General features: G+C 43.6%; 1 protein-coding gene and 1 non-coding gene across 2 annotated transcripts in view; one reads left to right on the top strand and one right to left on the bottom strand.

The window, feature by feature from the left end:
• RALGAPA2 (Ral GTPase activating protein catalytic subunit alpha 2) overlaps positions 1-25,241 on the top strand; it is a 421,002-nt gene that overhangs the window by 343,225 nt on the left and 52,536 nt on the right. The gene's annotated exons all lie outside the window — the stretch shown is intronic.
• Positions 10,801-10,938, bottom strand: LOC119938377. Its single transcript, XR_005454417.1, has one exon. It is a non-coding gene; the product is annotated as a small nucleolar RNA SNORA7 (small nucleolar RNA).

The raw sequence follows: 25,241 nt of genomic DNA, 5'->3' as shown, positions 1-25,241 counted from the left end.
CAGTGCTCTGCACACAGTAAGCGCTCAATAAATAAGATTGATTGATTAATCTTTAAGTACATAGTACAGCGCTTTGCACACAGTAAGCACTCAATATATAAGATTGAGTTACCATAATCACTGGTATTTATTAAGCACTTAACTACATGCAGAGCACTGTACTGATTGGGAGAGTATAATAGAACAGAGCTGTATTAATAAAAGTAATATGAGAAGCAGGGAGGTCTAATGGAAAGAGAATGGGTCTGGGACTCAGAAGGACCTGGGTTCTAATTCTAGTTCCGCCACTGGTCTGCTTTGTGACCTCGGATGAGTTACTTAACTTCTCTGTGCTTCAGTTACCTCATCTGTAAAATGGGAATTAAGACTGTGAGCCCCAGATAGGACATGGACTATATCCAACCTGATTGGCTTGTATCTACCCCAACATTTAGTACAGTGCCTGGCCCATAGTAAGCACTTGATAAATACCATTAAAAAAAAACCAAAACCTGCCTGCATTCAACTCTTGTGCCAAGCAAAGACCAGCAAGGTGGTGCCAGTCTATCTGCTCCTGTCCTAGATGGAAGTTCCTTGCGGTAGGGAATGTGTGTTTTCCTTCAGTTGCACGCTCCCAAATCTTTGTACAGTGCTTTGCACTTAGACACTCAATAAATGCCATTGATTTTTGGCTTCCCTTTGGTCCTTTTCCAGTTACGGCTCTCCACCCTTCCCCAGAATCAATCAATCGATGATATTTATTGAGCACTTACTACGTGCAGAGCACTGTACTAAGTGCTTGGGAGAGTGGACTACAACAGAGTTGGTAGACAGGTTCCCTGCCCTCAAGGAGCTTACAGTCTGGAGGGGGAGACAGACATTAATATAAATACGGAAATTACAGATATGTATACAATTGTTGTGGGACTGAGGTTGGAGTGAATATCAAGTGCTTAAAGGGTAAAGATCCAAGTGCAAGGATGATGCAGAAGGAAGAAGGAGGAGGGGAAATCAGGAAAGGCTTCTTGGAGGAGATGTGATTTTAGGAAGGTGTTGAAGGTGGGGCGAGTAGTGGTCTGTTGAGTATGAAGCGGGTGGGACTTCCAGGCCAGAAGGAGGATGTGGGCAAGGGGTCAAAAGGATATGAGGGCCAAGTGTTTAACTTAATGATTGAAGTTAGTGACTTTGCCCCCTCAGTGCCAGCCCCTATGGGGGACGACTGCCCTCTCACCCCCATAAAATTGGTGTCTAGAAAGTAGACCCTTGCTTCAAAGTGGATTTTTTGCCGTGAGTCTTTGTATTCATATTTCACAATTCAAACTAAAAGAGTGTGTCCGATGCAAATTAGTGGAAAAACCTCCATTGTAGATTTTTTTTAATGCTGAGTTATTGCATTAGTACTGACAGGGTACTATTGAATGGGACCTAATAAGTGAATTGTATTTGTGGGGAGAAACAGCCGGCCAACGTTTTCTCAAGCAGAGTTTATGATTCAACCTGATTTTGTGGGTTTTAAAATAATGACGGTTTGGTGAGATTAGATGTAAATGTTCTACATCTTAGTACATAGAGAGGCAGCGTGGCTCGGTGGAAAGAGCACGGGCTTTGGAGTCAGAGGTCATGGGTTCAAATCCCAGCTCCGCCAATTGTCAGCTGTGTGACTTTGGGCAAGTTATTTAACTTCTCTGTGCCTCAGTTCCCTCATCTGGAAAATGGGGTTGAAGACCATGAGCCCTCCGTGGGGCAACCTGATCACCATGTAACCTCCCCAGCACTTAGAACAGTGCTTTGCACATAGTAAGCGCTTAATAAATGCCATCATTATTATTATTATTATACAACATTTTCAGATTTTCTGATCCAAAAAAAAAATACTCTCAACTCTGGTACCTCTCCTTCAGCAGACTTGGTCTGCGGAACAATCAAAATTTAACCAACACCCTTTTGTCCTACTCCAGACATTCTCTCAAAGAGGGTGCATATAGCCCAGGGCAATGTCCCGTTTATGTAAGTATCATTAAACAATAATTCAGAGCAAATTTAAACCTCCACAGGTAAAATTAAAGTGGATTCTCAGTTGGGGAAGGCCTGTTGGAGGCCTGTATATATACCTGTATATATGTATATATGTTTGTACATATTTATTACTCTATTTATTTATTTATCTTGTACATATCTATTCTATTTATTTTATTTTGTTAGTATGTTTGGTTTTGTTCTCTGTCTCCCCCTTCTAGACTGTGAGCCCACTGTTCGGTAAGGACTGTCTCTATATGTTGCCAACTTGTACTTCCCAAGCGCTTAGTACAGTGCTCTGCACACTAAGCGCTCAATAAATACGATTGATTGATTGATTGGAGGAGATGTGATTTTAGTAAGGCTTTGAAGATGGGGAGAGTGGTGGTCTGTAGTATATGGAGGGGGAGGGAGTGCCAAACCAGCAAGATGATGTGATCATGGGTGTTGACAGTGAGATAAATGAGGTCGAGTTACAGTGAGTAACTCTCCCAAGCTTCTCTCCTCCAACTCTCTTGGTATTAGAGGAGTGAAGCTTGTGGGCCGGGTTTTAGTCAGAAATCAGTGGGTTAAGATTGGCGAAGGGAAAGCTAATTGAGACTGGGAGCCCGTTGTTGGGTAGGGACCATCTCTATATGTTTCCAATTTGTACTTCCCAAGTGCTTAGTGCAGGGCTCTGCATGCAGTAAGCGCTCAAAAAATACGATTGAATGAATGAATGAGTGCTTCAAAGCCAATGTGAGGAGTTTCTGTTTCATGCGTAAGTGGAAGTGCAACCACTGGAGGTTCTTGAGTAGCGGGGAGGCGGGAAGTGAACATTTTTTTAGAAGAAAGATCTGGGCAGTGGACTGAAGTAGGATTGAAGTAGGGAGAGACAGGAGGCAGGGAGGTCAGCTAGGAAGCAGTGCGGTATATGATTAGTGCTTGGATGGAGAGGAAAGGGTGGATTTCAGTGATGTTGCAAAGGTAGAACCGACTGGATTTGGTGACAGATTGAATACGTGGGTTGAATGAGAGAGTCGACTTGAGGGTAAGCCAAGGTGAGCCCACTGTTGGGTAGGGACTGTCTCTATATGTTGCCAACTTGTACTTCCCAACCGCTTAGTACAGTACTCTGCACACAGTAAGTGCTCAATAAATGCGGTTGATTGATTATGGGCTTGCAAGACAAGGATAGTGGTGTTATTCACAAGCATTGGATTATTTTCAATTCCAAAAAATCGGTATATTCATTTTCTCACTGAGGGAGCCATTGGTGTGTGCACACAGAGCGGCGGGGACACTGTGCCTTGGACAGATAAGACAGCCAGAGCCTGGTCCAGACAGTGTCTACCCTATTAGTCACACCAGTCCTTTCTCTTGCAGTAGCACATTAGAAAAGCAGCATGGCACAGTGGTTAGAGCATGGGTCTGCTGCATGACCTTGGGCAAGTCACTTAACCTCTCTGTGCCTCCATCATCTCATCTGTAAAATGGGGATTGAGACTGTGAGAGCCCCACCTGGGACAGGGACTGTGTCCAACCCCATTTTCTTGTATCCACCCCAGCACTTAGTACAGTGCCTGGCACATAGTAAGTGCTTAACAAATATCATAATAATAATAATAATTTTTAACCACCTTGGCCTCCCTTTGGGCCACCCTCCATATATTTGTTTAGGCAGATAGTTCCTCTGGGCATTGTGCCTCACGAAATGTATGCAGATGGTAAGTGGCCCAAGACACAGTTGTTCATGGGGTCTGTATAAATCAATTCACAAATAAAATGGAGCCTGTAACTTGAGAAACCTTATGAGTTATTGTGGCCTTCGTGATGAATTCTCATCTGGTTTCAGGGGGTCTATGTCACTGTGCTGCTCATCTCAGGGAATGGTACCCAAATGTGTGTTATGAAAATATATGAAAATTTTATTGGTGTTGCAGAAAAGTATTATTTATTTATATTTAATTTATAAAATCATGCCTTTCACTCTAAACAAAAAATCCCACCAAATAAAATAGTAAAATACTCCAAATGGACAAAAGCCAGTAGCAGTGAGGAATGTGACTTCCCAGATATCTACAATTATCAGCATCCTCATACTACTTAATTGGGTTTTAACCAGTTTAAAAATCAGACACACCTGCCACCTTGTCTGGGTTTCCAAATGAGGACTCAACTGAACCCGGGAATTTGAGGGAACCTCAGGCATGAGACTTCTCTATAGCACATGCAGGTGGCCATTTCCGATTTCCACTTGAGTTAGTAAAGCCCCCTCTAGACTGGAAGCTCACTGTGGGTAAGGAATGTTCATTCATTCATTCAATCGTATTTATTGAGCTCTTACTGTGTGCACAGCACTGTACTGAGTGCTTGGAAAGTACAATTTGGCAACAAATAGAGACAATCCCTACCCAACGATGGGCTCACAGTCTAGAAGGGGGAATCAGACAACAAAACAAAAAAAACCAAGTAGACAGGCATCAGTGGCATCAATGTAAATATAGATATATACACTTCATTAATAAAATCAATAGAATAATAAATATGTACATATATACACAAGTGCTGTGGGGTGGGGAGGGGGCTAGAGCAGAGGGAGGGAGTCGGGGTGATGGGGAGGGGAGGAGGAGCAGTGGAAAAGGGGGTTTCAGTCTGGGAAGGGCTCCTGGAGGAGGTGGGCTTTCAGTAGGGCTTTGAAGATGGGAAGTATGCTAGTTTGGCAGATGTGAGGAAGGAGGGCATTCCAAGCCAGAGGTAGGATGTGAGCCAGGGGTCGACGGTGGGACAGGAGAGTGACTTGTAGATTATTGTGTCAGGTTTTCACAAGCATTTAATCGTACTCTGCTCACCGTAAGCACTCAGTAAATATGACTGATTGATATTTGTACTTACCCAAGAGCCTAGTACAGTGCTCTGCATATAGTAAGTACTCAATACATAAGATTGATTGATTGCCATGGTCCACTACCACAGTGATGCCCACCTCAGTTGCCTGGGGGATCCTCTTGCAGGGCCGAGGGAGGGCTCGCAGGCGCACTTTTGGCAAAGCCCAGGGACCATCACCAAGACGTGCCCTGGGGGTCATCAGGGTATGTAGGGCAACTGTCTATTTTCAAGGAAGCAAGGATTTGAAACAGCCTAAACTGGACTTGAGACTTCAGAGACTCGGCGCAGCTCCTTAAACAACCCTCAGAGGCAAGTGGGGATCCAAGGCTCTTTGAAGAGCCCTGGCAAAGCGTGTAATAATAATAATAATAGTGGTATTTGTTAAGCGCTTACTATGTGCAAAACACTGGTCTCAGCGCTGGGGGGGATACAAGGTGATCAGGGTGTCCCACTTGGGGCTCACACTCTCCATCCCCATTTTACAGATGAGGTAACTGAGGCACAGAGAAGTTAAGTGGCTTGCCCAAGGTCACACAGCTGACTAGTGGTGGAGCTAGGATTTGAACCCATGACCTCTGACTCCCAAGCCCGTGCTCTTTCCACTGAGCCACACTGCTTACAGGTAGTTTTCAAGGGCCGTTCTTTGGACTGACAAAGGGAAGAAATACAGAGGTTAACTCTGCCACCTCATTTTCAGTTCGACATGTCGTTGCCTTTTTTTCCTTTCTTTTTTGCCCAGTGGAAACTGAGTTTCATGCCTTCTCAGCTACTGTGTGCACTAGTATAATGTGACTGCGTTAAGAGAAGGAGATTGACAAGGCTCCTCAAAGTGGCTAAGGTAGACCTGATGAAACCTGCCCCTTCACCCCGGCTTTGTATTTACTTAGCAGAGCCATCACCCTCAATCTACCGCAGATCAGAAAGACGTTTGCTTCCATATGTACTATTTATGAATTCGCCTGTGACTAATTAGGCCGATCCAAGACTGGCAGGGTCTGTTGTAGCATGAGCAGGCATTTCCATAGGGAAATGCAGTGGGGAAGAGAGAGGTGGTTCAAAGTTTTAAGTGTGCTAATCACCTAAAACAATGTAGATTACTGGATCAGACCAGTGAATGGATGGTTCACCCACCCCAGTGTTCTGTTTCCCGCTTATGTGTCATCTAGAAACCCTATGTTTTCCATAGAAAGTCATTCTTTCATTCAGTCATTTATTGAGTGCTTACTGTGTGCAAAGCACTGTACTAAGAGCTCGGGAGAGTACAATAGAACTATAAACCGATACGTTCCCTGCCCACAATGAGCTAAACCACCAGTGAGTATGTTACAGTGGCTTAGTCATGTTTGCAGGGCATAGTGTTTTTTCCACTTTTACACTTAATAATAATAATAATTGGCATTTGTTAAGTTGTTATGTTGCCAACTTGTACTTCCCAAGCACTTAGTACAGTGCTCTGCACACAGTAAGCGCTCAATAAATATGATTGATTGATTGATTAAGTGCTTACTATGTGCAAAGCACTGTTCTAAGCGCTGGGGAGGATACAGGGTGATCAGGTTGCCCCACGTGGGGCTCACAGTCTTCATCCCCATTTTACAGATGAGGTAACTGAGGCTCAGAGAAGTTAAGTGACTTGCCCAAGATCACATAGCAGACATGTGGCGGAGCTGGGATTCGAACCCATGACCTCCAACTCCAAAGCCCGGGCTCTTTTGTTGTATCATGACAGTGTAAGTTTTGCTGTGGACCTTCTCAAGGTTCAGATTCCTCCCAACCCACAGGCCCCACACTTTTTACCAGTCCAATGCATCCTTCCTCCTGGAGCTCAGCTCTGCCTCACCTAAATGCTGTTCATATCAGGCAGTGGCTTCTTCAAATCCAAGGCTTCACATATGGCACTTGAGTGAGGAATTGAGAGGGAGAGAGGGTAATTCCTGATGCAGAACGTTGCTCAATTTGAGATACTGGGGTTTCTTCTTCCCAGTGTCCAAGGTGCACCCTGATATTAAACACTTGGGGTGTTTGGAGTCACATGGGGGGACCAGGACTGTGAGCCCGCTGTGGGGAAGGATTGTCTCTCTTTATTGCTGAATTGTACTTTCCAAACACTTAGTAGAGTGTTCTGCACACAGTAAGCACTCAATAAGTACAATTGAATGAATGAACTGAGTGTAAGCTCACATGTGCCCAGGGAGCTTACATTCAGTTCTGGTCTCTCATGTGACTCCAAACACCCTCCTAACTTTTCTTCTAGTAACCCCTTATGGTGACTCTTCAGTGTCACTAATATACTGAGGTTTCATGTTTGAGGCTTTTAGAATATGCCTACACAGATGGGCCTTGGAGTGTCCTCAGAACCACTGTACTTCACCCTCTCCTCCAAAATACAAATGTGTATTCTCTCGCTCTCCCCCCCCACCCCCTTATTTCTCTCTCTCTCTCTCTCTCTCTCTCTCTTCCTCCTCCATCACTTGCCAAACAAGCAGTTTTCAAGTCTGCCTTTGTCTTCATGTTCTAAAAAGCCAGATTGCCCCCTTATCCCTACCTATTTTCTCCCCAAAGGTGACTAATGCTGGGTGCCTTTACTCCCATCCTGAGAACTCAATTTCCATCCCTAGTTGTCTTGGCAATCAGCAGCTATTCTTGGAATTTGTAAGGTTGAGTTTTTTGTATCGTCAGTGTTTGCTGAGGCCTCATCCACTGAAGGATTACTTTCAGAAACAGGTGCCTCTTCTTGTTCATTCAGCAAACACTGGGTAGACCCCTTCAAGCTGACAGGCTTATCAACGTGCTCCTTCTAGCCAGTTTTGTCTTGGGATGGCACCTTGAGGGGCACACAGCCTAGTATTTTCTGGCCAGCCCAAACCTGAGTGAACCTGCAAATCAGTTTCTTACAAGGGGAATTCAAATCAATTAGAGCAATGTCTTTGGGCTGCTGAGTGATAAAACTCTTCATTTCCTCTCTGTGGAATTGCATGGCTAGAAAAGGCCCGCTTAAGCATAGAGGCGTGCATGATGAGCCTTAAAGTAGACCTGCCGCATCTTGGAAGGTAGCCACTGTTTTCCGAAGAGCTGCTTTGGATCTATTCCAACACTGAAAACACAAACTGCCATACTAACTTCTTTCCTACTTTGATGGCTTTGTGCATAGGCCTTGGTTTTTGGTTTTTTAGATTCTGCATTGTCTTTTTTATTTTTAAAATGAAGGGTTGAGAGAAAATAACTATATGTTTTTATGGTTGAATTTAATGAAAGAAACTTAGTGGGTCTGCTGTTGTATTTTTATTTCCCTGCCTATAATACCTGGATTGCCTATATGCCTTATTGGATATTGAAGCCCATTTTCTCTTTGAAGAAATCAGTTTGCAACAATCAAATCTCATGTCATCTCATGGTTTTAAATTGAATTTTCAAATGTTTTCTCCTTTCTCGTGACTTGGCTGACAAATTGTCTTTAGCGTAAATGGCCAGCTCTTTGGTGCTGCCCCCTTAGAGTCGTGGGTTTTGGAGCTGTTCACAGAGTTAGAGGATGTTGTCTCCCAGTTGCCTCAAAGAGATGTTTTCTGAGTTTGAATTGGTTTATTTCTGACATATATGTTAAAGTTATCTGTCTTAGTATCATTCCACTTGTTTTGTGACTTTGGAAGGAATATGGGGAAGGACTAGAAGGAAGAACTGCTCAGGAAAAGAGAAATCAGACCCTAAAAGGACCAGTGGCAGGGGAAGAAAGTCAAGAAACAAAACCAAAGGAAACAAAAGAAGTTTCCTCCAAAAAAAGACTGTCAGTGGCATGGATGGGGGGAAAAAAAGATACATTTTCCAGGAGGTGCAGGAGAACCTCAATTCCCATCCCTTGTAACTGGCTGTGAATCAACTGATATGCTTTTTTAATAATGGAAAAAACCTTCCTTCCTCTGAATATCTTCCTAGTGTGACTTTTTCAGCAGGATATTGAGATCCCTGGGAGAGGAGAACTAAAGTCTCCTCTCTCTCACCCCATTTCCCCAGTGCTTCAAACCACCCCAGGTACCTGGAAGGTAACAAAGAGGGGAGGGACACCTCTCCCCACAGCTGGGACAGCATGCAGGGCTTCACTTCATGTGGGTGGATGTGGGGTCTATGGCAGTGAAATCAGGGCAAGTGTCTTCATAATCTTCCCACTAGCCTTCCTCCCTGCCTTCCTCCAGCACTGGCCTGCTCCCCTCGTCTGATGCAGCTTAAAGATCAGGTTTTGGGTTCCCCCCAAAACTACCTTGGTTTTGGAGAAGGGAGGGATGTAGTAATTTAAAAGCCCAATGAGTCTCTCAGCAAGTGTCAGAATATTGTATTTCTAGTCCTTGCTCCGGTAAGCACGTTTTTTCTTTACCTTCTTCTTTCATTTACTTGACAGTCTTAGTCTTCTCTAGAAACTAAATATATACTATGCCCCTATTTTGAAGAGTTCAGGATGCTTCTTAGGGATAAAAGAAAAATTTAGGTGTGCTCAGGGGTCCTGTAGGTTAGCAGAGGATTGGCTTAACAGTACTTTTCTTCTGAATTTCTGGACAGGTTTAGTGATCTCCTTGTTAATACTGGTTGAAGCTGCCTGGAGCAAAACCAATTCTCTCTTGGGGGAAAAAAAAATCCTCGGTCCCTCATGTTTCTTAATTGCATAAGCAAAAATGCCCTTGTTTCAAACAGAAGGCAAATTTGCAACTAGTACTACTTGTTACAATTTTTTTAAGCACTTACTGTGTGCCAGTTCTAAGCACTGGGGTGATATAAAGTAATCAGGTTGTCCCACGAAGGGCTCACAGTCTTAATACCCATTTTATAGATGAGGTATATAGGCACAGAGCAGTAAAGTGACTTACCCAAAGCCACACAGCTGATAAGTGGCAGAACTGGGATTAGAACCCACAACCTCTGACTCCCAAGCCCGGGTTCTTTCAACTAAACCACGCTGCTTCCTTAACTGATCAACTAAACTCTGTTTAAGGTCATAATTGCCACGTTTCGGTTTTGCATTTGAATTTGGCTTGCCAGATTGACACAGCTTCTCAAGGAGGGTAAAGGGTCTTTATTTGTCATTCTTACTCATCTACTAATGCAATGCTTCCCTTATTTATTAGGAGCAGTGACGGAGAAAATCTGTTTTTTCTTTTGGTCTTCCCTCCCCAACACAATCCTAGCCCCTGGTGGCCATTCATTTTCCTCTTGCTCTCTGGCCAGCAAGAACACCAGATAATTGCGTTGAACCCCAATTATTAAATATGCACAGGTGGCTCACCACCCCAAATATTTGCTCTACCAATTATAGGTAGATACCTATCATCAGACCCTCCTGAATAAAATATACCCAAGTTTCCCAGTGCTCTTTGACATTTTCTTCCCACGGTCTTTGGCCGTTCCTCCTTTTACCACAAGTGGGATTTCTTCTAGTCAACTATTCACGTTTTTCAAATAGTGAACTAAAGTTATCAACTTTTCCAGCCCTGACTGGTGAGGAGAGGAGGAAAGGAGAATTTTTCTATTGGCATCTTCTGCCTTTTGTTGCCTTTCATTTTCTATGCTAGCTACATCTCCTTCCCAGTTTCCACATTTTTTAATATCATCCCTACACAATCATGCTTTTTCTTCATTTTCCTAGTAATGTGATCTCTTGGCCTGTGTAGTTACTAGTAGCCTTTGAGATTACTAGTTACTCATCATAGTATTTATTAAGCAGCGTGTCTTGTCTTATGCTGTTGAGTCGTCTCTAACCCATAGCGACATCATGGATACATCTCTCACAGAACGCCCCACTTTCCATCTGCAATCATTCTGGTAGTGGATCCATAGAGTTTTCTTGCTAAAAATACAGAAGTGGTTTACCATTGCCTCCCTCAACCAAGTAAGCTTGAGTCTCTACCCTTGACTCTCTCCCATGTCGCTGCTGCCCGGCACAGGTGAGTTTTGACTTGTAGCATATTGCCTTCCACTCGCTAGCCACTGCCCAAGCTAGGAATGGAATGGATATGTCTGCGCTTGACTCTCCCTCCCGCAATTGAGACTGGTAGAGTACTGGAAACTCTCCAGGTGTGACCCTGAGAGGGGATTAAGCAGCTACTGTGTACAAAACACTGTACTCAGCACTGGGGAAAAGTTAACAGATAATGATTAGACATAGCCCCTGGCCCTCAACGTTACACTTTTAAGCAACCTAGCTTCTTGTTTCCCTATTTGCCCTTCCTTGGTCTCTGAGAGTACAGAACTATCGGAAAGAGGAGCCTGCTTTCTTGAACTCCTTGGCCGTTTAGTTGACACTCTTCCATTGAATCCTTCTCCCTACCTGGTCTCAGAGGAAAGGATGAATAGACATCTATGGAAATGCTTGGCTTCAGAAACCTTTGTTCTTGTTTCGCTGTCATATATTGCCTTTTTTAAACCTTTGTTAATTGATCAGAGCATTAAAATATGAGCATATGGGAGCATAAAGTAAAATATGTTATAATAGTTTCCATGATTTTGTCTGAAATGACTTTCTAGTTAAAATGTTTTAAAAATCACAATTGCAAAGGGTATGTCAATGTATCAGTAGTTAAGTATTATTGCCCATTGATGCAGCTTTAAAAAGTTCAAAGGCTGGCCTAGTACGTCTTTGTCTTTTCCTCTTTTTACTGTGGTGTAAAGATGTCCTTGTAGCAAGCATTAGCATTTATGTGAAAAATGAAATTCATTTCAGTTTGTGCATAGATTGTCAGAAAGATTAAAGTGTGCATCCAGCCATTTTTCTTCTTTAGAGAAAGCAGCCTTTGATGTGCTAATGCTCTCGTCCTCTGCTTTCATCCTAAAGTGGTGGTCATTGTTTTGAGGCAGGACAAGAGTGTCTCCTTCACATAGGCACATTCTGATACCTTTGTCATCAAACCTTGTTCAAGGTGGGATAATATAATTAAGAGATAATGTTATTGGACTTATACACCGTGACCACGTCTGCCCCAGAAAGATAAATACCAAGGCCAGGCCAAGGTGTTTATAAACCCTGAAGCAAAGCCGAACATTTATTTCCTAAGTGTCTGAGCCCTGTCCCACCATGTGATATTCCCTAGAGTTCCCTAACCCTGCGTCGTGTAATTTTATTAGGATTTTAATAAAAGAAGGTAGGCTTTTTTTGTAGTTCGGTGTGCCAGTCTGGTTCCAGAATGATTCCCGACAGGATTCCAATTTCCCTTTGAAGTCTGATGCAAGTGAAATCAGTGAGGTCAGTTATCAAAAGCGCTGGCAATATCCAGGTTTGGTCAATTGGCCGCCTTCACTTAAGGCTTGACTAGAGTGTGTTGATCCAGGCCAGGATCAAGTTTCCTTTGGCCAAGTTGTCTGGAGAAATGATTGTGACATTTCCATGGCGCGGGGGCCTTTATTCCTCCAAAAGACTGTGTGTGTGGCTCCTTGCCTCCCTCATACTCAGAGTCTAATTGGAACCCCGGTGGTTGAGTTGACTTGGAAGATATTAGAAAGGTTCAGAATCTGAATGCTGTTGAGGCACAACCAGGAGGGACCTGTTAAGTAATGCTTAGCCTGCTGCAGGATCAGAAATCTGTGAGTCCTGGAAAGATGTGCACCCACACTGTACTTAAAGTCCCAAGGAAAGAGATTTCTACCCTCTTTCCACTCTCGTGTCCTTCCTGGAGAGCAGAGTGCAAAGTGTCAGTGCAGAGAAAAGAAACACCTGGACGCTGTTACTATTGCAGTGAAAGGCACCGTGCTCCTCTACAGGTGCTTCATCAGCTCCTGGGTCTCAATCCCTTTTAACTCACAAAAGGAATATTGCCCCAAAGCTTTCTTTTGAGACCACAAGTTGCAGCGTGGCTCAGAGGAAAGAGTACGGGCTTTGGAGTCAGAGGTCATGGGCTCAAATCCCGACTCCGTCAATTGTCAGCTGTGTGACTTTGGGCAAGTCACTTAACTTCTCTGCACCTCAGTTACCTCATCTGTAAAATGGAGATTAAGACTGTGAGCCCCCCGTGGGGCAATCTGATCACCTTGTTACCACCCCAGTGCTTCATTCATTCATTCATTCAATCATATTTATTGAGCGCTTACTGCATGCTGAGCACTCTACTAAGCGCTTGGGAAGTACAAGTTGGCAACATATAGAGACGGTCCCTACCCAACAGCGGGCTCACAGTCTAGAAGGGGGAGACAGATAACAAAACAAAACATATTAACAAAATAAAATAAATAGAATAAATATGTACAAGTAAAATAAATAGAGTAATAAATATGTACATACATATATACAGATGCTGCGGGGAGGGGAAGGAGGTAAAGCGGGGGATGGGGAGGGAGAGGAGGGGGAGAGGAAGGAGGGGGCTCAGTCTGGGATTATATGTGTAAATCAGGTGGGGTTTTTAAAGTACTTATCAATCAATCAATCGTATTTATTGAGCGCTTACTGTGTGCAGAGCACTGTACTAAGCACTTGGTAAGTACAAGTTGGCAACATATAGGGACAGTCCCTACCCAACAGTGGGCTCACAGTCTAAAAGGGGGAGACAGAGAACAAAACCAAACATACTAACAAAATAAAATAAATAGAATAGATATGTACAAGTAAAATAAATAAATAGAGTAATAAATATGTACAAACATATATACATATATACAGGTGCTGTGGGGAAGGGAAGGAGGTAAGATGAGGGGGATGGAGATGGGGACGAGGGGGAGAGGAAGGAAGGGGCTCAGTCTGGGAAGGACTTAAGTGCTTTGCACATAGTAAGAGCTTAATAGGTGCCATCATTATTATCTCTTTAATAGTCTAGGACTTCCAATTCATCCACTCTGCAATCTTGTCCTCTTGTGCGTGAGATAATTCATTCATTTAATCATATTTATTGAGCACTTACTGTGTGCAGAGAACTGTACTAAGCGCTTGGGAAGTGCAAGTCAGCAACATATAGAGACAGTCCCTACCCAACAACGGGTTCACAAAATTAGAGATGTCCTTGTCAGTGGCTTTCCTAAGGCATTCAGTTGTTCCTGGGTCATCCCGGAACACTCTTTCCTTCACTGTTTACTATCTGGAGCAGCATTAGCCGGTTACTCACCTTCCAGGAATTATCACCCATCCTGCCCTGGTTTTAGACCTCCCTACCTTTCCCTGCTTGCCTGCTATTAGAGCCTGGACTACTTTGTGTTTGTTTAACTAACACCTTTGAGGAACAGTTACAATCACATTTTTAAAATCCTCATTCCAAGAACCATTGGGCTATTTCTTTCCCTCTTATTACACCACCAAAAAAAACAACAACCCCAAAACCCATAAACTTCAGGGATGGCCAAGGGAAAGCACTGAAGTGAAATCAGAGATTTCTAGTTCAGACTCAAATTTTCACACCACCAAAGTAAATTGGTCCCAATCTTTAAACCAGAGCGTTGAACATGCAGATGATCCCGAACCTTTCTAAAATTCCCCTCCACCGTATTATCGAGCCAGCACTAGGCCTTTGAAGTTATGACGCACGCATTAATAATTAAGACATTTGGTAAACTCGCTGAACGGAGAGCTGCTGCATTCTGCGGGCCAACAAAGCAAATTTTAATTTAATGAATCTTAAGCCACATTGTTCACTGATGAACAAAGACAGACTGAGTTTTGGGAATCAATTACTCTCTGGGCCCTTTGAGGGGCACGGATCCTTGTTCACCCTGAAGTGGTTGGCTGATGGCGGTGAAGTGCAGCCCCCCGGCGGGAAGCTTTCTCCTCCGCTGCCCAGAAGTGCAGGCAGGGCAGCTCGGAGAGTGCTAGGAGTTTGGCACAGCCGGTCTCGTTTCGGGGGCACAAGGAGCGTGATTGCCTGGGATGGCTGAAGGCCAACAAGCCTTCTTTCTCTTTATGGGCAAGTGCTTCTGGCCAGCCAGGGGAAAGCTTACAAAGCCAGTGCTGGGCTTCAGATGATTCGCCGGCATGTTTTTTCCCCCAAAATCAGACTGCACCAACCATCCAGTCAACGTGTAGATAACTGATTCTGAGACAATTCGCCGGCATGTTTTTTCCCCCAAAATCAGACTGCACCAATCATCCAGTCAACGCGTAGATACCTGATTCTGAGACGATTCGCCGGCATGTTTTTTCCCCCAAAATCAGACTGCACCAATCATCCAGTCAACGCGTAGATACCTGATTCTGAGACAAGCCATGCATCCTTAGGCCTTGGGTAGTGTCATCCACACCGGAGCGAGAATCCTTGCCCCTGATAGCTGGCTTCATGCTTACACTGTCAGGGCTCGAGGGGCACAGTTGGAACTGGGGGATGGAGGTACAAATTGCTGAGAAAGGATCAGGGAGCTGGAGGCGGAAGACCCGGGGGGAGAAAACTCTCAGACTTAAAGGGACCCAGAAAGCTCCCCAACTCCCATCTCCTCCAGGAAGCCTTCCCTAACTGAGACTACCTCTCCTCTTCTCCCACTCTCTTCTGTGCCGCTCATAATTGCTCCTTCATTCATCCTCCCTCCCTTCCCCATAGCACATATGTGTGTGTGTGTATATATATATATATATATATATAATTATAAATAAATATAATTTATTTCTTTATTTTTGCATTTATATTAATATCTGTCTCCCCCTCTAGACTGTGAGCTCAATGTGGGCAGGGAATGTGTCTGATATTATATTGTACTCTCTCAAGTGCTCAGTACAGTGCTTTGCACACAGTAAGCCCTCAATAAATATGATTATTCATTGTAATAGTAATAATAACACCCACAGCCGCAGGGAGGAGTCCTGAAAGACTCGCCCAATCTAGACGAGTGTAGGCTGAGAGGGGACAATCAGTCAATCAGTGGTATTTATTGAGCGCTTGCTCTGTGCAGAGCACTGAGCGCTTGGAAGAATACAATATAATAGAGTTGGTAGACATGTTCCCTGCCCACAATGAGCTTACAGTCTAAAAGGGGGAAAAGCAGGCTGAAAGGGAATCAGGGAAAAACACAAAGGGTGGAGAAAGGAAAATTGAATTCATTCATTCATTCATTCATTCATTCAATAGTATTTATTGAGCGCTTACTGTGTGCAGAGCACTGTACTAAGCGCTTGGGAAGTACAAGTTGGCAACATATAGAGACGGTCCCTACCCAACAGTGGGCTCACAGTCCAGAAGGGGGAGACAGACAACAAAACAAAACATATTAACAAATAAAATAAACAGATTCATGTATGTTCAGTTACCTGTTTAGCTACTTCATATTAACAAAAGCAGCGTGGCTCAGTGGCAGAAGCCTGGGCTTTGGAGTCAGAGGTCATGGGTTCAAATCCCGGCTCCTCCACTTGTCAGCTGTGTGACTTTGGGCAAGTCTCTTCACTTCTCTGTGCCTCAGTTACCTCATCTGTAAAATGGGAATGAAGTCTGTGAGCCCCACGTGGGACAACCTGATCACCTTGTAAACTCCCCAGCGCTTAGAACAGTGCTTTGCACATAGTAAGCGCTTAATAAAAGCCATCATTATTATTATTATTATTAACAAAATAAAATAAAGAGAATCCATCCTTAGAGAATGGATTTGTATCACATTTAAATTATTTGCAGTGAGCTGAATTTCTTTCAGCTAAAATCTCCTTGAGACAGGGACTGTGTTTTTTCCTTCCGTGGTTCTCTCCCAAACGCTTCAGATAGTCCTCGGCACCCAGTGGGTGCTCAGTGAATAGTGTCGATTGGCTACTTGACCAGGGCACTGAGTGGCCCAGAATGTCCCAACCCAAGGAGCCGTGAGTCAGGAGAAGAGGCCCAGCAGTCAGTCACTTACCCACACCCGATGATATTTATTGGACACCTACTAACTGCAAAACACTTTACTAAGCGGCTGTAAGAGCACAACTCCCAAGATGCCACCTCCTTCAGCTACTTTTCCCTAGCCACGTTAACCATCAGGCACCTTTAATGCTATTTTTGTTTATTTCCTATCTTCAGCACTTATGAATATATGATTATAATAATAATAATGATATTTGTTAATTGCTTACTATCTGCCACGCACTGTACTAAGCCCTAGCTGAGAGATATAAGATAATCAGGTTGGACACAGTCCCTGAACCACGTGGGACTCACATCTAAATAGGGGGGAGAACAGGTATTGAATCCCCATTTAACAGAGAAGGAAACTGAGGCACTGCGAAGTTGTGACTTTCCCATGGTCACACAGCAGGCAATATCAGAACCATGATTAGAACCTTGGATTCTTGTTTGTATGTTCAGTTACCTGTTTTGCTACTTCATAATGATAATCATAATGGCATTTGTTAAGCACTTACTATTTACTAAGTGCTGTTCTAAGCGCTGGGGTAGATACAAGGAAATCAGGTTGGACACAGTCCCTGTCCCACATGGGGGTCACAGTCTTAATCTCCATTTTATAAAGGAGGTAGGTGAGGTCCAGAGAAGTGAAGTGACTTGTCCAAGGTCACACAGCAGATAAGTGGTGGAATGGGATTAGAACCCAAGTCCTTCTAATAATAATAATTATGGTATTTGTTATGCGCTTACTATGTGCCAAGCACTGTTTTAAATTCTGAGATAGATATAAGGTAATCAGGGTGTCCCGTCTGGGGCTCACGGTCTTAATTCCCATTTTACAGATGAGGTAACTGAGGCACAGAGAAGTTAAGTGGCTTGCTCAAGGTCACACGGCAGACAAGTGGTGGAGCCGGGATTAGAACCCATGTCCTCTGACTCACATGCCCGTGCTCTTTCCAGTAGCCTTGCTCCTCTGTTCACTACACCATGCTGCCTCCCTACTTCATGTTTCTAAATGTACTCGAACCACTTTATATTACATCCTTCTGTGCAGACTATTGAGAAATAGTTTTAGTTTGTCTCCCCCATTTCGATTGTGAACTATTCTGTTGTCTTCTCTCATATGTTTAGTACAGTGTTTCACCCTCAGAAGGCCCTCGATAAATACCACCGATTGATTGATGGATTGCAACAGAAACCAAACATGTTCCCTGCCCTCAAGAAGCTTAATAGGAGAGATGGACAAAACGTGACTTCCAAATTAATGGGAGCAGAAGGAGCAACAAGGATAGTACAGACCATGAATATGTCAGGATGAAATAGCTCTGTAAATAATTGAATATACAATTGTATATGTCTTTGTTCATAAGTACTGAGGTTGGGAATAAAATTGGGGAAAGATGCTGCCTGGCAGGTGAGAGGGGAGAACGAGGGAGAAATACAGAAGAGTGGGAGAAAGGCAAGGAGTGAAATGAAAAGAAGGGTAAAACAAGTTAGAGGGAAACCCCATGGGATGGAGAGAAATGAAAGGAGGAGACACCAGAACGCTACAGTGCTTGGCACTTAGTAAGCACTTCACAAAGACCATCATTATTGGTTTTTTTAGCCTCAGCTAGTCAAAACTCAAATAATAAATAGCCACCTTTCCGGAAAATGGGGTGCATGTTTTCTATTTGGGAGAGCCGTACAGAGACTATAGCCGTCTTGAGTACAGACTCCTTAGAGGATGACATTCTGCTGGCAGCTTCTTTGAAAAGTAGGTGTTCTGTACTGTTACAATAGATCAGCTCCCTGTAAACACGCAGTGCACAGTTAATAAGTTCCACTTTATCACTCCTCAAATAACTAGATAAGAAGCAGGTTCCTAGAGTTTTTCCTTTTGAATTTCCTTGAGCATTTGTAATGAAACCTACTTTTCAGGAAGACGTTCCTTGTTCTTGTCTCATATCGAGTGGTACCTTAGCAGGATAGGAGCTCACCGTTTGAACTGCAAAGTTTTGAGGAAAAGAATTTCTCCAAACAAAATTATAGATAAATTGTTTTACGGAGAATTTAACTGTATTGGGGATAAACGGTTATTCTGCTTCAGAAGTGAGAAACAATTTTATGAAAGCTTTTGAGCGTGAGATGTTTCATGACATTCGTGTTTAAAGAGAAAATGCAGTGCATTTGCTAAAGAATAACTTGAATATTTGCCTTTTCCTGGCTCACTGATTTTTCTATTTGTTGATCATGAATGGGATCATGAGGACGACGATAGAACAGTTCTGTGAGTCTGGAGGCCAAAGCACTGTTCGTCTCTAAGATACAGGTCTGTTTTGTGCAGCTCTGAAGATGTGTGTTAAAATATCAGTTTACAGAGGATTTATTTTGCATTGGGGCCTTTTCTATAGAAGGTGTTACCTGTCGCACATGTAATAATTTTGAGTTGATTCATATTTCCCTTTTAAAGCCAATATATAGTCTCATTCTATGAATTAGTGCTATTTACTGAGGGCTTTGTGCAGAGTGCAGTATGATACAGTTGGTAGACATGATCCCTGCCCTCAAGAAGTCCAATGGGCAAGGCCGACCTTAGAATAAATTCATTCACTCATTCAGTCATATTTATTGAGCGCTTACTGTGTGCAGAGCACTGTACTAAGCACTTGGAAAGAACAATTAGGCAAAAGATAGAAACAGTCCCTATCCAACAGCGGGCTCACAGGCTAGAAGGAGGAGACAGACAACAAAACAAAACAAATAACAGGTAGGAGGGAGCAATGGTTTAAAGATCTGTACGTATAGCAATGTCCGAAGAGATTCATCCGCTTGAATGGGCATTCCGCTCCTGCATTCATTCATTCATTCAATCGTATTTATTGAGCGCTTACTGTGTGCAGAGCACTGTACTAAGCGCTTAGGTCCAGCTGTGGTGGGGGAAAATAATACTAAATAATAATAATAATTATGATACTTATTAAGCACTCACTATGTGCCAACTACTGTTCTAAGCACTGGGGTAGATTCAAATCAGTCAGGTTGGATACAGTCCCTGTCCCAAATAGGGTTTACACTCTTAATCCCCATTTTACAGATGAAGTAACTAAGGCCCTGAGAATACTAATAATAATAACAATAATGATGGCATTTGTTAAGCGCTTACTATGTGCAAAGCACTGTTCTAAGCGCTGGGGAGGATACAAGGTGATCAGGTTGTCCCAAGTGGGGCTCACAGTCTTCATCCCCATTTTACAGATGAGGGAACTGAGGCATAGAGAAGTTAAGTGACTTGCCCAAAGTCACACAGCTGACAAGTGGCGGAGCCGGGAGCCTGAGAAGTAAAGTGAGTTCCTCAATGTCACAAGGCAGACATGTGGGGGAGCTGGGATTCGAACCCATAACCTTCTGACTCTCAGGCCCGTGCTCTAGCCACTAAGCCACGCTGCTTCTCCCAAAACCATCCGTCCTGGGAGTAAAATTGATGGGGGGATCTGAGAGAGTCTGTACCATGCTGCTGATCCAGCCCAAATCCTGGCTCTTGTACAGGGTGATCCTTAGAGAGGAAAGATCAGGTGAGGTGAAAAGTATTCTGAGGCTTTTCTAGATTTTTTTATTTTTTCTCTCCCGCTGTCGGTAGATATAAACATTTTCCTTAGAAAGCAAACGCAGTCAATACTGACTTTCCAGCAGGAATGTGATCGACTGATGCTGATTCCCAGAGCTCCTCAGATTCAAACATAGTTCCTGCCTGGGAGATTTCCCAGGTCCCCAGAAAATGGGAGGGAGGCTTTTAAAGACCTGTTGTAAAACTCTGCTTCCGGGCGCTGTCCTGCCAGAAATTGATCGTATTTGTTGAGCGCTTATTGTGTGCGGAACACAGTACCAAGCGCTTGGGCGAGTACAGAATAACAAAGTTGGGAGACATGTTCCAACTTAAGCCTCCAGTGAGGCCCTAGTGAGGCCTTTTCAGACATTCTTCTTCCCAAGGCCATCCTCTTTCCCAGCGTAACCTGTCATGTGCCCAAGAGAGCCCAGTTCTAATCCCGGCTCCGCCATGTGACTGCTGTGTGACCTTGGGCAAGTCACTTAACTTCTCTGTGCCTCAGTTCCTTCATCTGTACAGTGGGGATTGAGACTGTGAGCCCCACATGGGACAGGGACTGTGTCCAACCTGATTTGCTTGTATCCACCCCAGCACTTAGTAATAATAATAATAATGATGATGATATTTGTTAAGCACTTACTATCTGCCAAGCACTGTTCTAAGTACTGGGGTAGACACAGGGTAATCAGGTTGTCCCACATGGAGCTCCCAGTTTTCATCCCCATTTTTTTACAGATGAGGTAACTGAGGCACGGAGAAGTTAAGTGGCTTGCCCAAGGACACACAGCAGATAAGTGGCGGAGCCGGGATTAGAACCCACGTCCTCTGACTCCCAAGCCCGTGCTCTTTCCACTAAGCCACACTACTTCTGTAGTACAGTCCCTGGCACATAGTAAGTGCTTAACAAATACCTGATCATTACTATGATTATTATCATTATTATTGTTGTTAAAAGGCCAGATAAAGAACAATGCTGCCATTGGTTATTTTCTGCAGGGCCTCTGCACTTCTAGTTCCCCATGGTCTAAGGACAGATGGCCAGGCAAAGACCTCCCTCCCTCGCCCTACTCAACCAGTAGAGCAACTTTCCACAAAGGCTCAAAATGATCATCTGAATTTTATTCTGTGGGTTTTGTGGACACTACTGAGCCCCAGAATATCACGGTTTCTCCAGTTATGTAAGGTAGACTTCCAATTCACTCTAATCCCGCCACATCAGTATCAATCAGAAAGAGGCATAAAGAATGGGTATGGCCCCTGGGTTTCTTGTATTCTTAGACTGCTAGCCCTCTGAAGGATAGGAACCTGTGTATTCTCTCCCAGCACTTAGTATAGTGCTCTGCATAGAGTAAGCACTTAAGAAAGAATACTAATACTTAATAATTCTCCCTCTAGACTATAAGAGGGATAGAAAGAGCATTGATTCTTTTGAATTGTGGTGGTGGAGGCTTTTGTGAATACCATGGACTGCCTAAAAAATTAAGCCAAAGTGGTCATTGGAAGGCCAAATGACTCAGATTAGCATATTGTGGACACATAATCAGGATGACTAGTTCTCTGGAGAAGACACTAATGGTAGGAAAAGTCCAGGGAAAACATGGAAGAGGCAGAGCAGCAGCTAGATGGATAGAGACCATAACGATGATAATGGAAGAACTGTTAGCAAGGTTACGGATTATGACAGAAGATAGGACGTTCTGGAAAAAATATAATCGTAGAGTTGCTGTGTATTGGAAACAGTTTGATGGCACTTGATGATAATAATAAAGACTGTAAGGTGTTTGTGGGCAGGGAACATGTCTCCCAATTCTATCTAGGGGAAGTAGCACGGGCCTGGGACTCAGAAGGACCTGGGTTCTAACCCCAGCTCCACCACTTGTCTGCTGTGTGACCTTGGGCAGGTGACTTCACTTCTCTGTTCCTCAGTCATCTCAACTGTAAAATGGGGATTAAGACTGTGAGCCCCATGTGGGATAGGAACTATGCCCAAACTGATTAGTTTGTATCTCTCCCAGCGCTTAGACACATAATAAGCACTTAACAAATACCATTATTATTATTAACTCAGTTATATTGTACTCAAGTGTTTAGTATAGTGCTCTGGACACAGTAATCCCTCAATAAATACGGGCACTTAGTGCTGTAATCTGCACACAGGATGCACTCAATAAATATGATTGAACGAGGGAATAAATATTATTAATCGACACAATTACTACTATTACTACGACAGAGCCTGGCACATAGTGAGCCCTTAGCAAATACCATCATTATTATCAGTATTATCACTACTAGTTTTACTACAGAATAGGCAGGCTTCCAAGCCAGTTTCTTTGGTGATTGCAGCGCTGAGGTTTTCAAACCATTTCAGTCTCTCTTTGTGAGCAGAGCCCAGGGAGCTGTCCATAGCACCAAGGACAGCCTCCCTCCTTTCCCCTGCCTCACAACTTCGTCTTTGCCTGCTGCTCTGGAGCTAGATAATAGCGGTTGGGACACTCTGCCTTTTCACCTGATGTATTGTTGCTGCATTTAAACTGGCCTTTCTAGTCCGATAAACTCCTCCGATTATTTCATTCTTTCTGCAAGGAACCAGCCGTAAAAAAAAAAGTGACATTTGGAGATGGTGGAAAATATGCTTTCCTTAGCTTTTGGTGGCCAACCAACCAGATGCTATTTGTACCTTCTTTCAAGAAAGCAGATCAGGCCCCAAGCCTCAAGAAAATTCATGTGTGTGCTGCTCAGGAGACAGCAAGCAAACTAATCACTGTGTCTAGCCCATTCAGCAACTCAAAACTGAGGTTATAAAAAGCGCTAAGCAAAAATGCCCCAATAATAATAGCTACAGGCAGAAAAATAATGTAAATCAAATACATTCTAAAGGAGCCCCCCCCCCCCCAACCTCCAGATGACAGTACAATTTTTAACATAAATTTTATGGGTAAAAGTGTCTCCAAGAGAAAGATCTGTAGGTGCAGGCTCTCAGAATTTAAAGTGGCAGTAAGATGATAGTCCACAGGTGCTGAAGGAGCAGTTTTACCACAGAGGAAACTCCCAAAAGGCTGGCCTGCTCTCACGGCTATGTTTCAGGCCAAGGGAGCTGAACTGTTTTACCCACCTTGTGGATCTCTCCCTTTCCCTCTCCCTCCCACCACCTCTCTCTTTTTCTTGGGGTCCTATGGAAGCTTTCTCCAGTCACATACCTTATAAGATGCTTTAATTCAGCCATGGACGGTTACCAGAATTAAGATTTCTTGTACCATTTAATTGCTATTTTACATAAACTGCTCCTAATACCAATTATTGTCCCTTTCTTGGAGAATGGCCTTGGCCACCAAAATGACATTTTCTTCAATTGTATTTGCTGTTTTCAAAGAATCTGTATCTCTTCCAGACATACCAAATCTTAACCACAGCTCTCTCAGGTTTTAGGATTTTTCGCAGACTTTGCCCCAGTGATAGCCCTGTGATCTGATTCAGACTGGGAGGGGACTGGGAAGATGATGAGGGGCGGGGATGAGCCCTGACCTGTTCACATCAGTGGCCTCAAGACTTTGTTGCTTCTCTCAGGCCTCAGACTCTCCAGCCTCCCTGAGTCATCCAGCTATGTGCCAAGTTGGGTTTGTCACAGACTCCCCCTTCTCCTCAGCCCCTCTCTGCTCCTCCTCTTCACAACCACCAGAAATGTAATGAGCATGAAGCTGGTTTTCATGGAATCTTTTTTGAAGGGAATGCTGAAAGGATACATTCAGCAAGACTCTTCCACCCCTAAGGGACTTCCCTAGAGTGCAGTTAGCATTCAGCAGTGGGATTGGGGGTAAGTGTTCAGGCTCATTACAAGTTTTGCAAGGCTGTCCACCAGGCTGCATAATTGCCTGAATATTTACCTTTCCCATCAAACTTTATTTTGTCCCCCTAGATTCACGCCCTAATTATTTTCAGCTTAGTTGATCATTCAGGTTGCAGAGTATTCAGCTTTCCTTACTTTTCACTCTATTGGACTTCCTGCCTTGTGACTATTTCATTGCTCCTCGCTGAGAAGGTTCATAATTCAAGCCAGCTAATAAGAATAATTGACGGTGTTTATTTTTTATGGTATTTTGTAAGGATTTACTATGTGCCAGGCACTGTACTAAGCACTGTAGTAGATACAAGCTAGTCAGGTTGGGTACAGTCCATATCTCTCACTGGGCTCACAGTCTTAATCCCCATTTTACAGATGACGTAACTGAGGACAGAGAAGTTAAGCGACTTGTCCAAGTTCAAAGAGCAGACAAGTGGTGGACCTGGGATCAGAACCCAGGTCTTCCTACTCCCAGGCCAGTGCTTTATTCACTAGGCCATGCCGCTTCTCAAGTGCTCCACTGTGAGCTCCACTGTCTCTCTGTGAAGCACTGAGGTAGATACAAGGTAATCAGATAAGACACAGTCTGTATCTCAACCGGGGCTCAGAGTGAGAGAACATATATTTTAATCCCCATTTTATGAATGAGGAAATTGAAACAAAGGGAAGTTGAGTGACTTGCCCAAGGTCACACAGCAGGCACATGGCAGAGCTGGGACTAAAATCCCAGGTCTCCTGACTCCCAGTCAGGATCGATAATGACTCCAGTGAAAAGTTTAGTGAGGAAATGTTTGAAACTTGGATAAGGCTTTTCCTGGCCTCCGTGAACCCCGATAAATGAGTTTGCTGAAATGGGTTAAATGAGCACTAACAGTGTGTAATGTCATTGATAATCTGAGGAGCTGGAGGTTCTCTGTGGACATCCTATTACCAACTCATAACATGCCCCTGGGGTGTAGGATTCTTGACACTATAGAAACATTATATGTGAATGAATGTTTAAAGGTTCAGGCTGAATTTTGTTTTCAAGGGGCAACCCATGAAGTTAATATTTCATTTTTGACTGTGAGATCAGCTTTCACTCTTTTGAGTGAAAAGTTATTGAAGGAATAAGGACATGTTACATTTCGCTGCTGTAAAGCCCTTATTAGTACATTTAACAAGGAAGATGCTAAAAGCTTTTTGGTGGGCCCTGCCA

Source organism: Tachyglossus aculeatus, chromosome 1, assembly GCF_015852505.1.
Source record: "Tachyglossus aculeatus isolate mTacAcu1 chromosome 1, mTacAcu1.pri, whole genome shotgun sequence".
Classification (NCBI taxonomy): Eukaryota; Metazoa; Chordata; class Mammalia; order Monotremata; family Tachyglossidae; genus Tachyglossus; species Tachyglossus aculeatus.
The sequence above is the reverse complement of the archived record's forward strand: the minus strand, read 5'-3'. Positions and strand labels throughout refer to the sequence as shown.